The 16,935-nt window shown below is 43.5% G+C and overlaps 1 long non-coding RNA gene across 1 annotated transcript; it reads left to right on the top strand.

The window, feature by feature from the left end:
• The first annotated feature begins 1,598 nt into the window (after nt 1–1,598).
• LOC125701353 (uncharacterized) lies at nt 1,599–6,385 on the top strand. The gene is made up of 3 exons (XR_007380218.1): nt 1,599–1,636; nt 4,686–4,883; nt 6,035–6,385. It is a non-coding gene; the product is annotated as an uncharacterized LOC125701353 (long non-coding RNA).
• The last annotated feature ends 10,550 nt before the right edge of the window (nt 6,386–16,935 follow it).

Genomic DNA, 16,935 nt, shown 5'->3' with positions numbered 1-16,935 from the left:
AGATGGTATGTGTTAGAGGATATAGACTCAAATTTGACAGTCACTTTATAAATGAATTCCCAGCCGTGTGATCTCCCTTCAGGTCGACTTGCTGCTGTGGACTGGCAATAGTTTTCTGTGGGTAAAAATACTGAATTTTCCAAAGGCTGATTTATGATTATTCTCTGCAAAAGTCTTAAAAATACAAAAAATATTACAGCTATTTGTATCTCGTCCTGGCATCGTTGTTCTCTATTGCAGTAAGTGGAACTATCTTTTCTTAAAATGCTGGATCGAATCCATATTCTATTTATTACATCTGAGGACTGCTCTTCTCTATTTTATAGTCTGTTGTTTACGAACTGTGCCGGGGGATAAAAAGTGCATGATCTGAAAAAGCACAGGAGAGTCGTCATCATTCTTCTTTTTTCCCTTTTTTTTTTCTTTTCCAAAAAGCAAAACTAAATAATAGTGGCTCCCAAAGGTATTTGCTTTTTAGACCTTTACAGAAAAGCAGAGCACGGGAGCAAAAACAGAAGGCTTTGGTGGATGTTTCTGGCTTGTCCCCTAGGCCAAAAAGCCCATGGCTCAATATGACAGGGATGTGGAAGGGCTGAGCATCACCCCTGTTCTGCTTTCTGCTGTCATCTGTTCTCTTTGCAGTTTAAATTCAGGAAGGAGGGATGCTAAAGGGAATGGGAAGGGAATCCTGAAAAAAGGAAGGGGGCATTGTGCATCCAGCAACATCTCCATCTATTTGTGTTCTAAGTCCTGCCTGTTCTTCTGCAAAAGCTTTGTGTATGCGTTTTACACATGGCTTACACCAGCCTGTTCCCATCCACACACTGGATGCCACTGTTTTTTGTCCTTCACCCAAGAAGTCCCTGGCAGTGTGAGTGCTGGCCTCCCAGGTAGCTACAGGTTATTTTTCTGAACTGGACAGAGCAGGTATATAGATTTTTGAAAGGTAGAGAAAAAAGCTTGCAGTTGTGTTTGTCAGTGATCTTTTTTTCTTTCTTTTCTTTTTTTTTTTTTTTCTTTTTCTTTTTATTATTATTATGACTGTTTTCCCCATGGGCCTAAAAATCCTTTTGAAGAAGAAAACCAAACTCTTTGATTTGTTGGGTGGGTGAGACCGTGGCAGCGTCAGAGGGAGATGAGCGATGAACCCAGCGACAGCCCTCTGAAGGCACATACAAACCACCTCAATAGAACTGAGTACACATGCAATTTTTTGGTGCTTGTCCACCTTTCCCTCTCTGATGGACCACAACAAAGCAGTGCAGCATCTGTCGTGCACAGTTTCCTTTTACTTTGTCCTGTGACCCACAGAGTGCCACCAATGAACACCATTCCACATATGATGGGGGTACCGGAGGTTTCCAGCACCCATCCTTTTACAAAGAATAAGATAAAAATGCACAGTAACTGTAGTGGAAATGCTGAGTCACAGCTTGAACCAGTGATTGAACACCTGATGGAAGGCAGGGCCAACCCAGGGAAGCTCAGGTGCATGCAATGCAATTGAATGATCAGAAGAGGTGGAGCCAGGATCCACCCTTTCCCAGACCTCATTTAAGGGCTGGCAGTAGAGGTGAGCATGTTTTATGTGGAGGGCTCTGCCTGCCTGCCTGAGGATCTTACAGGCCATCTGAAGGTAAGCAGCTTCTTCACCTTGGTTTTGCACCCACTACTGTTATGTCTGAGCAGATCCTTACTTGCTGCAGCCTGAGGTCTTGCTGCTCTGCTGTCTTGTTGTGTTTTCTATTGTGTCACAGTAACTATTTCTCCTTATGCAGACTATGTTTACCAATTTATTGATCCCTATGAAGGAGCTGAACTGTTCCTCAGGAGCCCCATGTGGATGATATGCTTCTTTCTGAGAGGGAACAGAGTAGGTGCTGTGGTACAGATACAACTCTTACACCTCTTTGAAGTAGTGAGTTTTCAGATATGGTATTTGTTGAATATTGTGATTGAGATTTTTGAATCTATCTAAAAAGTTTAGTTCCTGATTCTTCTGAACAGCAAGGTACATGTAACTAAAAACAAGAATAGAAAACCCACCATACCAAAAGGTTAACATCAGCAAGATGATTCACTTTACTGTGTAGCCCTTCAGGAAATAGGGTCCCCAAGCCAGCAAGTTTTTCTTTCTCATTTTGGGATACCAACCTTGGCAGCACTGACAAAACAAGGATCTCCCAGTAAGCCATTTCCCCATGGCGGATCACTCCCCAGCTCCTGAGTACTGGAAGGGTGAGGCTCTGGAATTCACTGTATGGTTATCTTTAGATGTTAGCAGTCCCTTCTGGATCAGCAATAATGAAGGAAGAGAAGGTTGTGGCTACAAAAAACTGTTCTGTGATGGTGCTTCACAAATTGCACTGTTTCTGACTGTGATAATTGTTACTATCAATTTCCACAGTAGGTGGGAAGCCTGGTTGTGTACAGTATGTTTCCATTTTGGATTAGTACATAATGTATTACTAAAAAGATGTAAGAATAAATTTATACTACAGTAAGTCCAAAAACCTCCTGTATCTCATCACTGGAGGTGCCCAGGGAGGTGGTGGTCGCTGTCCCTGGAGGTGTTCAAGAAATGTGGTGGCATCCCATTGAGGTATGTGGGCATGGTGGGGTGGGTTAGTGGTTGGACTGGGTAATCTTACAGGTCTTAACCAGCCTTAATAATTGATTCTATGATTCTACCTTGACTTCTGTCCTTGGCCCAGTGAGATCATGAGAACCGTTCTGCACTCTGGTTCTCAGGTCCAGCTCGTGTCTCTTGCTGACATAAAACAGCAAAATATTTGTTTGGCCAATTCCTAGGAAAAGACCAGTGACAACAGAAATCAGAGTGGCTTTGCTGTGTTGTTTATGTAGTGACTTAAGACTCAATGTGGCATAAGCAGTGGTGTAATGATGTTAGTCTTGCCTCAAACAGATGGCAAGAGGATGATGTTTGAAAACCCAGAGCATCTTCCACTTTTATATGTGAGTTAGTACTGGAGGTGATGCTGTAGGAAGGGAAGAGGCTTTTCTACAGCTCTGGGGCTCAACTGGCCCACAGGGCCCAATTCCCAGTTTGATTGCAGTCCTTTCTTCCTCCTTACCATACAGACATCTGGTGCCATTAAAAGGACTGTTTTCAGAGCTAGCCTCCCAACACTGCATGTGTAACCATATGTGGTAACATAGCACTACATTAAAAAAAAACTTGTATTATTTTGGCATCTTTTTTTTTGTTGTTGTTCATGTGGTTATTGATTCTTGTAACTGATACCCACTTTTGAGGCTGTTTTAAACAGATACAGAGGCTTTTATTTTATTAAAAGCTCTCAATAGCTCTGGTCTTCAGGTAGCCATGGCTTTATTGTGGAAACCATCCCAAACTTGTCATCTTTTAAACGAAATTAAAAATTTCTTCTCCCCTCCCTATGGAGTATATGCTGGTCTTAATGCTTGTTATGTCAATGTGGGCAGTTTCTGCCCTAAAAAACTCTAGTAGAAAATTGCTCCTCTATTGAAAATGTTTTGGCAGCATTAAGCAGATAAAATTAACTGAGCACTTCATAGATTATTGATTTTCCTGGGCCTTGGAAAGAAAAGTAACGGTAGTGAAAGCTGGAATGTACTTTCAGTAGCCTTGATTAGGGCAGCAGTAAGGGGTGTGCTGATTAATTCTGTGCTCAAAGTAAAGAAAAGACAGGTAAGCATATGACAGAAAGACTCTGGGTAAAAGGAAAGGAGAAAGGGACTGAATCAGGAGGGTGTCTGTAACCTTCCTGTGAGGAGACATCTCATGTTGTTTACTGAACACTTCACATTGAATGGCCATAACGTAAGTAAGATGATGTTAACTAAATATGGGGAGAGAAAACTGGGGGAACAAGAACAACTGAAAGAGAGCACATAGCACAGCTTTTCTCTACAGCACCACCAACCTCCTCTGAAGTCAATGAATCTCAACTTATCCAAGGGAAACTCAGGCTGAAATTCAATCCATTCTGCTCAATAGCAATGATAGTGAGAAATAATGACAGCTTCATATCAGTCTTGTCTGGATTGTCAGTGTGGGGCATTACAGACACTAAATCTCTAAGATGCTCAGGATTGGCACTTCTGAGCCTCAGTGAGTGGTGGAGGAAGGAGTGCCTGCTTCTCTGGGCAGGCAGAAAGTGTGAGTAGCAGAGTGCAGTGCAGAGGGAGAAAAGGGTACAAGAGGGGTGGAAGAAAAGAAAGGAAAAAAACACTTATTTCACTAAGAAGCTGCAGACAGGATGCATACAACAGGAAGGATGTGGACACTAAATAACTCATCTCAGGATTTCTCTATCATTAAGGAAATGGAGGTATTGAAGCGTGGGTTTCCTCTGCCTGCTATTCTAGTGAAAAGCAATTCAGCACTAAGGCAAAATGCTACTACTATGTTACTGTTGCTGAAGGAGAAGATTTTCCCTTGTTTCCTCACCCTGCCCTACCACCAGCTCTGCTCTCATCATGCACCTGTTCACTGGGCTTGCTGTGCTCCAGCACTCAGCAGGAAAATTAATACTTATTTTGTTCACAGTTTGCTCCTTCATGACAGACATAGGAACACACAGTGTATCCATTGCACAGCCCATTGGGCAAGAGTTTCATACAGCTGGTGAATGTGGAAGGGAAGAGGACAAAGCAAACTCAGCCACTGATCTTTCTGGCAGCTTCCAGGTACCTGAGAGGTGGCTGAAGCTGCATTTTGCCATGCTAATGGATGGAAGTCTCAAAGCCAGGCTGGAGCTGGGAAGCTCCTGTCATCAGAGGGGTGAAATGGAGTGGAAAGCAATTAAGAACTGGGTTTGCTGCTCCTGCAGCCATTGGGAAATATGCTGCTCTTGATGCTCCCTAAAGCTTGCTAGAAGGTATTTTCAACAGATTTGCTCCTTTTTTTTTTTTTTTTTTTTTTTTTTTTTTGAGTTGCTTTAAGAGGCAGAATATAGGAGAACATCATCCACCAAAGCAATGGTGGAATCTCTCTCGCACATACAATACATGTATGTAGCCAAATCAGAATTTAATTTGGATAGATTAGATTAAAAAAAGTACTAAAAAAATTCTTTAGTGACCTAAGTTTCATTATGAATCATCAGGAATGACCTGGCAGTAGATTTGACCTCCACTGTGTCCTTGTCTAAATAGAGAAGGAAACCTGAGCAGCATTAAAAAGTAGCCTTTCTCAGGGGAAAAAAAAAAGTCCTTTCATTAATGACTCCCATTATAGCTATTCATTGTGTCCTCTTTTCCTTAACAAAGTCTCACATTGTCAACCAGCCCTTTTAAACATTCATTGTGTGTCCATTATCAAAATATCATTTCAACTTTGCTGCACATGTGTAGGAAATGTAGTAGTGCAAAAAGGAAGAGGAGTAGGGGAGATAACGCAAGAAAAAAGAGATAATAAGCTTAGACTGTACTTGTATAATTACCCTCTCCAGAACAATCTTCTGAGGAAAGGATGTGTTTAATTTTTCTTATGTCATAAATCTGAAACTCACCAGTTGTCACTGACTGGGTTAGAAACCGAACAGCTGGAAATGGACATGGGAAGTTTGCCTTCTCCACCACTTCACTTTTAATAAAGATGGATTTGCTATGAATAGAGGCAGACCTCTGTGGTCAATTTTGATTCTGTTTTAAGGGTTGTCTAATAAATTTTATGTGTCCAATTGGGAAACCACTGGTGGTTTGCACAAAATAAAGCTTGTAGCATTTCAGAAGAGTGAAACAAAACTGTTCAGGAAATGTCCAGCTAACGCACCATCTTTTCTTTTTTCCACTTATGTTCTCTCCCTCTTGCAACTTTTTTCTTTTTTGGCTTTTATGTTTAAGTTAACTCTGTTAAGTTAACTCTGGTCTTGTCTCAGGCTTCATTTGGGACCAGGACAAAACTATCACTGACTAGCTGTAGTCATTTGCTAGCAGTAGATAACTCAGTGTAAGATTAAATGCTGGAACAGAAAAATGCAGTCATTCAACAGCCAAATGCTAGACAGGCTTTCTTCTTTTACTACAGCATGCTTCATCATTAACCTCCAAGATACTGTTTGAAAGCTACTATCTGAAGCAGATGCCTGTCCACTTTGAAGCATAGACATCAACTGCTTGCCTAACATCCACACCAAGCACACTCCTGCAGGCAGGAAGACTTGATCACTAACACAGCTGGCTGTTATTCACCCTGTACTACCAGATTAAGCCAGAAAGGCCAAAGCATGGATCTTGGGTAGAAATCCAGCTGAGCAACCTGTTCTCAGGGGAGTGAGACTATGACAGCAGGGGACTGAATCAGCCTGTATTCAAAGTCAAGTTTTATGTTGTATTCTGCAGCTTTCAGAAGTGTTTTTTACAATGACTTGATTTCAAGAGACAAGCTGTCTTAGAATTTGTGCTTTTCAGCCCTATTATCCATTTACTATTAGTCTGGAATTGGTCTGGAAAAGTTTTATGGCTCCACTTCTGTGTGGAGATACTGCTGGACATCATACCCTGCACTGCTGATGTCATCAGGTGTACATTTGTCACCCTTTGCACCCTTAAGTGTGCGTACTTGGAATGAGATCAAGCAGTATTTTAAATGTTGATGAGGCATTTAGTGTATTGGATTTCCACCCACTCATTCTAGAAGTATTTTACTGTTGCATTTTTTCATAAGATATTGAAAACTTGGAACTGCTAGTGCAAAGTCAGTGGGAATCTCACCAAAGGCCCTGCCTGAGGGCCAGTTTTCTTCTCTCTGTCTTGGTCAACCACTGTCTTTGGAGTTTTTAGCTGGGCCAGCAGACATATATATCTTGTGCACAGTCATGAGGCCATTCCTGATGGATGGAGCTCTGCCAGCTGGCAGGGAGGACACCTGGCAGCATGCAGGCAGGAAGGATACATCCGCATTGATAACACAGTGGGGTCTAACAGCTCGGTGACTTTGCTTTTCTTTGTCATTAGCATTCATACTCTCACGGCACAGGAATTACACAGCATTTTAAAGGCGGACAAAGAGAAAGGTACAGCCTTGGGAAGTTCACAGCCTTTGGGATTGGTTGTGCCTTGCTGTTTGACCCGAAAGAGGTGACACGCAGCATCATTTCCCCAGGAACAGAGCAGGCTATGACTATGACTTGCAGGGTCAGGGCCCATCCCTTTTGCCATTCCCACCCTGCCAGCATTGGCCCACAGTTCTGACTTTCTCTTTGGGTTCGTTCATCCTAGGAGGGCAGGGCGGTGGGTCATTGGGCAGCATTACTGCAGCCTCAACTTCTCTTTTAAGCTGCAGATTCAGTGGCAGTTTTTTAGCTGAATATTTGGCATAGACACGAAATATGTGTGCTCACCTCTTCTCTCCCGAAAAGCAGAATTGAAGCTGAAACTTTTCTTGCTGTTCAAAGTTATTTTTTTGTTTGGGATGTCTTGGAGAGCAGTCATCCAGTCTTGGAAGTTCTTTTTTCTAGCTTGTTATTTTCTATGAAAAAAATGCTTGAAACCACAGGAACGGTTTTCTTCATATATTACATTCTGTTGCAAAGTGGTCGAGTCAAAGTGTGCCTACCTACTAATGGGGGCTGCTAGCTGTTATCTGGGTGCTCTATCTCAATACAAAAAAAGCCCTGACAGATATGAGTACAGCAGATCTGCAGGGTGCTGGAGCACAAACCTATTTCCCCACCGTGATGGCTGCTTAGCCTGCAAATCTTCCCTCAGACCTGGCTCTCCTGCACTTCTCTCCTATGACCCAGTTGGGTGTGTTACCAACGTGAGCCTCCCTGATTACGCCTGGTACGTGCAGCAGGATCCGGGGCACACCAGGCTGATTGTGCTGACTCTTCTGGCGAGCTGCCCTTTCCTTAGGAGAAGGCCTGATGGAAAGGATGAAGGCCAGGAGCTGGCTGCTGCTGCCTGTGCTTCCTATGAGCCTCCAAGGCACTGCAAGTGGCACATGATTGAACTCAGCCTTGTCCCCTTGGCCAGGGCTGCCAGCAGGATGTCTGCCTGCCCCATCTTGCCTGCTGAACAAGCTGTATTCACAGCTGGCAGCATGGCAAGGCTGGGTGGAACAGCACGGGTGTGTGAGGCAGCAGCAGAGAAGTGCCAGCCCTGCATTAGAACAGAGGCCTGCCGTGCCTCCTGAGCATCCCCTGGTCTCATGCTTTGCTTGCCCTGCTCCCCATTTAACCAGTTCCCCCTGTTTTCCCTAATTCCTTCTGGCTTCTGATTGAACTCTCTTGTGGCTTCACGTAATTTATGGTCGCTTTGACTCATGGCCTTGCTAACAAACGCCTGTATGTGAGAGGAGCAAGCTGTGATGGGAAGTGTGGTGGATGTGCTGTACCCAGCAATGCATCTACTGAAAACCCAGCAGGAATGCCCACTGTGAGGTTTGCATTTTTTTCCATGGTGCTTATTTAACTTACTGCTCTTTTCCTTGGACTTCCCCTCATTCCCAGGCCCTATGTTTGCAGGGGTTTCACCTACAAATTGCTAGTTTAGAGTCTCCTCTCTTCTCCAAAGGAACGGCCAAACTGAAGAATGGCTGTGGTTGGAAAAATGAGTGTGCACAAATGACGTGGGGCTCCTCAGTATGCAGAAACTGGATTCTCAATCACCCAACAGCTTCTTTACACCCCTTTGAATGCAAAACAATCTTAGGGCAGGCAGAAAAAATGACTGTATCCACTCTATGGCCACTTTACATTACCAGAGCAATGAAAAATAGCCTTGTAGCTAAAACCATATTCCCGCCTTGCAAGCAGTGGTTGTAATTTAGACTGTTGGTAGTGATGGAAGGTGATATTACATCTGCATCAACAATATGGATGGACCTGATATTGCTGTAGCAGATGAGGATGTAGCTGCTCCCAGGGGATCCCCCACCACCCATGTTCCTTAGACACTTCACACCTACCTGAATGACAGGTCAGCCATCTTTAAGTGCAGGACAGCTTTTCACCTCCATCAACATTTAACTAAATCAAATCTGATGAAAATGAAGATGTTCCAGTCATGAGACCTGTAAGCTTAACCATTATTTAACCATATAAAATGATGCCTCCATTCCAGGCCTCCTCGCTTCAAGTGGCTGTTGATAAATTAAAATTCTGACTAGTCGCCTCAGCTTTTCAAGACTTTGCCTTTAAAAGCATAATATAGCCTCATCTGATGTAAATCTGCATTATCCCATTGCTCTCTGTGTTGATTTATGTCAGTGGTCTTCTATTATGGCAACATCAATAGCAATCTGCATCTCTATTGGCGGTGATTAAGGGTAGAAAAATCGCCTGGAGAAAGGGAGAAAGAACACAGTACTCAAACTACGACTAAGAAACTAAAGAGTAGGAGACTGATCAATGCTCTTAGGAGCCTGCTGGGAGTAAGCTGCACTTAAAATTTGATTTAGTCTGAATGAACTAAGAGGGAGGCTACAGATATCATCAAGCCTCCAACTTGGTTTTCCACACAACTAGTGGCTCAGGCAAAATAGGTGCAATTTTACACCCAGATATGGTGGAAATGCAAGGCAATAAAGAGACCTAACTGAAGCCTTAGCTAACCCCACATACTGCTTTGGCAGTTCTGAAGTCCAGGACCTGAGTTTCCCCTTTGCAACATCTAATGTGGGGATCAGATTCACACCACCTCTCCCAAGCTGCAAGATTCAGCAGCTGGTGACTCCAAATTGATGCCAAATAGTACTTTTTTTTTTTTTTTTACTTTTTTTTTTTTTTTTTTCCCTGGAACTCAGATTCTGTTATTCTTAAAAAAGAAAAACAAACAAAAAAAAACCTCTCTGGTTCTATGGATCTTATCAAAGCATCTGTCGAATTGCTCAGCAGCTCCCAAAACCAAACTCAAACCAAAGTAATAAAGAATGCAGCATGTTTTCTTAAGAGCCAGGTAAATTTTGCCTACTAGAGGCACAACCTTGGGCAAATCTAGGTATCCCCCATGCTGTGAGGCTTGTTTTGTTCTTGTTTTACAATTTCACAGCTTTGAGTCCTTCCAGGTTCTCCCATTCCTCCTTTAAAAAACTGAAGTTCTCTGTAGTGCAGCCACAAATATCACAGCACTCTTGTCAATGTCCAACCAACTCAGGGCTGCAATTTATTTAAAGCTAGCCTGTAGTGAAGCAGTTAGTAAGAGCTGGTTTCCTATCACACCTCATTCTACCTTCTGCCTTTGAAGCCCACTTAACACAGCCCTAGTTGTCCTCGGGGATTTCAGGGGATTAGTGCAAGCCCCTTGACAATGCAGTGACTGTTCAGCCTAAAGTGAGAGAGAGAGGACAAAAAAGAAAAGAAAAGGAAAGGGAAGGAAGAAGAAAAAGAAAAGAAAAAAGGAAAGGAAGGAGAGAGGGGAGAAAGACTAAGAGAAGACAAAAAAAAATAATAATAAGCAAGATTTTTTGGCAACAGTAAATGCCTGTTGTTCAGGCCATCAGTTAGTATTAGTAAGCTGCAAGTACAAGCATATGTATACTTAAAGACGTAGCAGATAAATTGTGTCTCTGTATGTCAGATAAGTTGCATTTATTCCACCAACTCTTCTTCTGTAGGGAGACTCAGGTGTAAAATCCCAGCAGAGCGTTCAACTGCTGTGCCTGAGGAGCCCAAGGATTGGGACTGTTTCTCAGAGCAGATGAAAACAATGTTAGATCCTTTCTTCTTAACATCACTAAAATAATTTTGCTGCTGGCATTGTCCCTAAGGCATTGTCTATCACAAAATCAGCAGCATTACCGTACTGATAACAAAGCTTAGATAATACCCTGAAGACATACAGTAGCACAAGATGAAGGAGACCTGCCTGAACTTGTTGCTATGCCATCATCTCAGAAAGGTTTGCTGCTGGATGTTGAACAACGGCAACTTGTCACTGCACTGTCCAGCATGGACCCCAAATGGTGCCAGAGCCACAGCATGGAAAAGACAGACCAGTGTTATGTGCCTTCATGATGAAGGTGCACAAGATGTCTTCTAAATGACTTTCTTCTTGAACAAGAGGATTATTCTGGCAAGAGACAGGCAGAGCACACAAGTTAATGAAAATCCCAGCTGCAGTGCTCAGAAACTCAAAGGAACAAACAAATATGCAAAAGCAGTGGATGGTGGGACGCCTGGACACCAGGCTGGTGAGCAGGGAAGCTCCCTCTGTCCTTCAGGCCACCAGCATCTGGAGTACACATGTGCCAAGCAGGCAAAGGAGGCCCATTCAAAGCCATTTGAGGCAGCTTGAAAGTTTAGGAAGCCCATGTGGTCTTTCTATGGAAAAAATCTTTAAAGGATTGGATAGCTGCTACTGCAGCTCAAATTTTCTCTCATATACTCTCCTTTGTAGCACACATTTAGATTAGTTCCTAGTCACATTTAAGCAATGACTCTTCGGTCATATGAAAAGAGAGAAAGAAAAGTGAAAGGACCATACCAAGGTATCTGGCAGTCACAGAGGACAAGAGCATCCAGGCTGTGGTGGGTGCTGACCAGCAGACTGGACAACATTATGGCAGGTACCAGTGCACAAAATAATCATTTTCAGGTTTATTTTCATCCTGATGAAGCCATCTGTTCCTGGGGTGAATACAAGAGCCAGTCATTACTACAGCAGCTTATTAACAACTCACTCCAGATGAGGGGTCACACTTCTCCAGCTGCATAGGACCTATTCCTACTAGGCTGCATTTCATCCCCTGCAGCAGAGTTGCACTTGCTCCACGTTGCTATGTTTCAGCAGCAGTCCTAGAAACTCCATTCACAGGAGTGAAGAGTTGGGACACTGGTTCATATGGACATCCTGTGCAGTCAGCAGGTGCCACAAAAGGCCTACAGTTCTGAACACTTCCATGTGTTTGCTTGGCTTATTATTCTTCGGTGCAGCTGTGGGAAACTCCACGACCAGTTTTTCTCCCCACTTAATGCCAATTGGGAAAACTCATTTCCTGCCGAGTGGTCCCTGTGCCTTGCAAAGAGACAGCAAAACCTCTGCCACCACATCCCCTTGGGATGGGGCAGGATGGGGCACTCAAAACCACAGGCCACAGAGCAGCCCCATCAGGTGGGAGCGGTGGGTGGCTTTATAGTGGGGCTTGTTTCCCCTTTTAGTTTTACTGGTTTCCTTCAGCAATCATTAGGGCTTAACTAAGCTTTTCTGGCTTCCCTTTATGCTTCTGAGGTTCTTTTGTTCCCACAGCAGGAGCAGGGCTGTAAGGATCCCTCCAAATCAAATCATTTTATATCCCTGAAATTCTTGGTTAGGGCTTAAAATTCAACTCAGTGCTTACTGTTTGCCCTACTCTGTTGCAGAAAATAAGATAGAGAACAGAGTTCCTGTGTTCTGATGCTGAAATCTCTTTACATTGGCTGATTCTGCTTCAAATCAAAACAGACTGGCAGTATTACCGCATCAGCATGTCACTTGTCACAGGTCCCACAGTGGCCTACAGGAAGGGCATAAGCAAGCTATGAAGGCATTAAAAAAAATGGAGAAGCCCAAATACAAAAGCATGATAACTTTTAGACAAGAACTATGCTGTACCTGGCAATAAATGAATTACTAAATATATCTCAGACAAGAAGCAGAGTCCTGACGCCAGAGGGATAAAGCAACATTTGATTTCCTGGCAAGCGATCCGCTGTGCTGCCATCACCAACTCTGTGCCTGCCTGTTATGTCCAACAATTTCCATCCCAGTCCCCATAGTCACTGCACACAGCCTCAGGCGTGATCTTACTGCTGCCTGGAGCACCACTTCATTGGCTGCTATAGAAAAGTCACTCTTGCTGCAAATTCAACTCATTTTTCTTCTAAATTAGGCTGAATGTTACTTACAGAGCTCCCTGCAGTGAAGAAAGCACTGGCAGTGCTTTCTCTCTCTGCTGCTATGCAATGTTCAAGGCTTTGGGAGTTGCTACCAACTATCAGTCCTGGGCGCAACTGATCCTGCTCTGAGCTGTCCTGGGTGTGTGTGAGCAACACAGATGTCTGCCATCAAAATCCACTTTGAAATACCCACTGAACGCATTTAAAAGAAAATGAAGTGTGCTCAACTGGATCTCAGGGCCTGCTCCCTAAGCAAGATTTCTTTTGAAAAAGGCTTCAAGTGGCTCTGCAAGATACAACACTGGGGGATGAGAGGGTTATGGTCTGTTAGCAAAGAGGCTAGAGTTGAGGCATCCTGATGTAAATAGAATGGGGGCATGGATACCAGAATGCTTCACAACCATAAAATCTCAGCTTCTCCAAACTCACTCATTTTGGCCTTTCCATCAAGATAAGCATGGGGACAGCCCTCTTTGCAGCACAACTGTTGGCAGAAGGAAGTAATCCCTATCCTGTGAACTCCTGTCAATTTCTGGGATGGTAAAATACTGGCTGTACTCTAGGCTTCCTATGGTCAGGCTGTAGGACCACTATGGCTCCATTTCAACCCCCAGAAAGGAGGCAGCAGCTTTTTCCTCTCTCATTTCTTTGGTTTGAAGGGAACCTTTTCCCTGGTGCAGCTTCCATCCCTGCAGTGAAACAGATACAACTTCATCATAAGATCCCTGGCACCCTGCACTGGGTCCCAGCAGCACAGGAGGAGATGCAGCTCAACACAGGATGCAGTCTCTGCATCTGCATCGCCTCCCCACCACTGCTCATGTCATTCCCAAACACAGGCAGCAAACTGACAAACCTTAGCAGTGTTTGAGCCCAATTCTAAAGTGCTCTGCACCAACTAATTTGGGGCACAGCGTATAGCCTCCCAGGTATTTTAGCAATGAAGACAAATTAATTTCTAACTGGGCATAGGCGAGTAGGCAAGCACTCAGCTGAATCTACAATGGCACATCAAGTGATACTGCTTTGCTAGAAGCAAAACCGAAAGCAGTTGCTGTGGCTCCACTGACACATGGCTACACACTGACACAACTTCCTAAACCACAGTAACTCAGCGTTAACTTGTTTGGCCATACTCTGCAGTGCCTGGCAATCCATATGCCAGCCTGGGAGGGCAGATAGGCAGAAACTGATGTTAGTGCCTTGAAAATACATAGTGCTTTTCCAAAGTACCACCTTGGGGCTGCCTTAACGTGTCCTTGGAAGAGGCAAAGAATCTCTACAGTGGACTTTTCACCAGCTTCATCTTAGCAGGTGGCACCTCTTTGTGGAAGTAAGACAGAGTGGGGATAAAAGCTTCCTCAAAACTGACTTTTTGAAAACTGATACATAAAATTGCTGGCAAAGTAACTGTTGGAGACATGAGAAACATCTTGGGAGATTTCACTGAGGAAAAATGCCTTCTTTATCCACACCCCACCCCACCACCAGAATGTTCATATAAACCTTACAGGCAGTAGAGAAGGATACAGTGTCTATAAGCAGCTCAAGCTGTTTCTCCCTCTAGGATATTTCGAGTGATTTGATTCAGCTTTCTAACGTTGTTCAAGGTAGACTCCATCTCCCCTAGCACTCATCAAAGCTGCTAATAGGTACTTCAGAACTCATAAAGAGATGACCAAATCTCAGGCACTGGGGACTCTGGCTCATTTATCTTCCACAGGCAGAATCAGATCTGATTTTTTACACTGCCTGCTCAGATGCTAACGCAGTGCATGCTCTGTGCGACTTCATGGAACATCCCTTACAATAACAGTCTGCTGAGAAAACAGAGGAAAGCAACACAGGCTTCATAGGGCTTCTACATTTAACTACATACAGATGGAAGAAGAAAAAAAAGAAGGAAAAAGTTGGTTTTCAAAGTTGGTTTTAGGGAACAGGGGAGATGAGATGTTGTGTTTGGATGTGTACCAAAATCAACACAAACCTTTCTCACATAAAACCTCCTAATTTGTATAAATAGATACAGCAAAGCCCACGAAGCCGGAATATCACATACCCTATAAAGATCTGTTAAGATGTCAGATTTTTAGTTAACATGGAACAGGTGGATTCATGCCCCCTCCAATAAAATTGGAACACTGCTTATTTGGATCTGATCCCGTGAATTGCAGGGAAATACTCCTCATTTTACAATGAGAATCTCATCATTATGCAGCTCCTCACATCATGCAACAATTAGATCCAGGTCCAGATATACAAGTGCTAGTGGAGTGACATTTATGCGGTACTTGAAATATCTGCACATATTAAGGACAATTTCATGGCTAACTAGCGAGAAGTGACACTTAACAGTCCCTTTTGTCAAAATGACTGTTTTGATATAAAAATGCTTCCCAGTGGAGACAAAGATGTGCAAACCTACACCATGGGGATTACATTTAGAACTGATTTTTTTCTTTTCTTTTGGCTAAGCTTGATTTCACTTGGTGCTCCGGGCTTCTCTGCTGTTGCTGACTGCACTGTGAGCTGGTTTTGAATGCAGTTCTGTAGCCCAGAAAGAAACACCAAAAACCTCTACATAGTTTCTATATATAAGGTAAATAACCTCAGATCTTTCCAACATCATCTTCCCCGATGCCATAAACTACATGTATTCAGTTGTTATGCTTCAGAGGCAGTAATTCTGAGAGCTGTGGTGCAGATCAGCTGCAGTGATTGCTGGATGATGGAGATGAACAAGTATGGGACTTCCCTGCTCCCTGAGGCCATTTTCTCAGCTCTGGTAACCTGGGAGAGACAACCAAAGGCTCCATCTGGCAGAATCCCCAGTGCTGGTATCACAATCCAGAAGCAACGCTGTCTTTTGTTTGGGACTCTTGGGGGTAGGATCACCATGTTCTACATGGTGCTGTGAGGTGGATGTGAAAAGCTAAGTTTCTAAGAACTTAGCTGCTCTTAGAAAACCAATGAAGCATTTTACTATATCAAAACCCGTAATTAGAAAAGCCTTTCTACCATCTCTTCATACTAGACCTCTAAAAATCAGCTTCTGAGGCTTCTTCTTCACCTAAAGAGAAAGACACTTTAAGAGTGGTGCCTGTGACAGGTGGTGCTGTGGGAACACACATCTCCCTCCCACAGTGACAGACACAGCACAGCCTATGGGAGCTAGCACAGGCAGATCATACTGGCCAGGATGGATTCCACCCTCCCTGTCAGTTCCTCAGTTCCTTGTTTTTATTATGACTTGAATTGACATATTTCATTACATACAATCACCCTCTGCCCCATCGGACATTCATCACTCGTGTCAGCTTTGCTTTTCCAAGCTGCTGCCTGATTAGCCTTTTTTAACAGAAACCCCCCACCAAATAAACGTGGCTGCTTACCTTTTGCTCATCTCTTGGAAGACACCATGACAAAAAGACTATCTGAACTTTATCTGAATCTCGATGAGAAGATCAGAGGAAGGACCAAGTCCACAGAAACCCCAGTTTCACAGGGCAGCTCATAGCAATGCCCTGGATGAGCCTCTTCTGGTTTATATTGGGTGCCTGCATGTGCTCCCCACTTCTTCTCTCTGGAACTAAGCACCTCATCAGCCATCACCGTGCTTTGTGTGTTTGTGCCTGCTACAGGGACTGTCATTTGCACAGGACTTTAGGGGAAAAAAAACAAAAACCCACTCATCTTCCTAGGGGCAACAAAGTAATGGTGTAAGGAAACAGTTGGCTGGAGGAAAGACAAAATTAGCGAAATGTTATCCTATGGCATCGGAAAAGATTACAAGTGCCACACAAGCTCTTACAGTGGCAAACTACACAAGGGCAGTCAGCAGGATCCATTTACGAAGAGTAGGTCATCCTCGGCAAATATGATTAACTCCTTGGAGTGGAGGTGATGATGAGAGCTGACAGGCTGAGGCAGCAAACATAATTGGCTTGGACTTCCACAAGGCTTTTTTTTTTTTTTTTTTTTTTTTTTTTTTTTTTTTTGTCTTTTCCCATACAATACCATATAAAAGACTTAGGGTTAATAAGCCCAGCATTGATATCAAAATTCTCAATTGGCTACAAAAAAAGAACGACTTGGTAGGCACGGTTAGACA

The sequence above is a fragment of the Lagopus muta genome, chromosome 16 (assembly GCF_023343835.1).
Source record: "Lagopus muta isolate bLagMut1 chromosome 16, bLagMut1 primary, whole genome shotgun sequence".
Classification (NCBI taxonomy): Eukaryota; Metazoa; Chordata; class Aves; order Galliformes; family Phasianidae; genus Lagopus; species Lagopus muta.
Note: the sequence above shows the minus strand (reverse complement) of the source record. Positions and strands in the feature narration are given on the sequence as shown.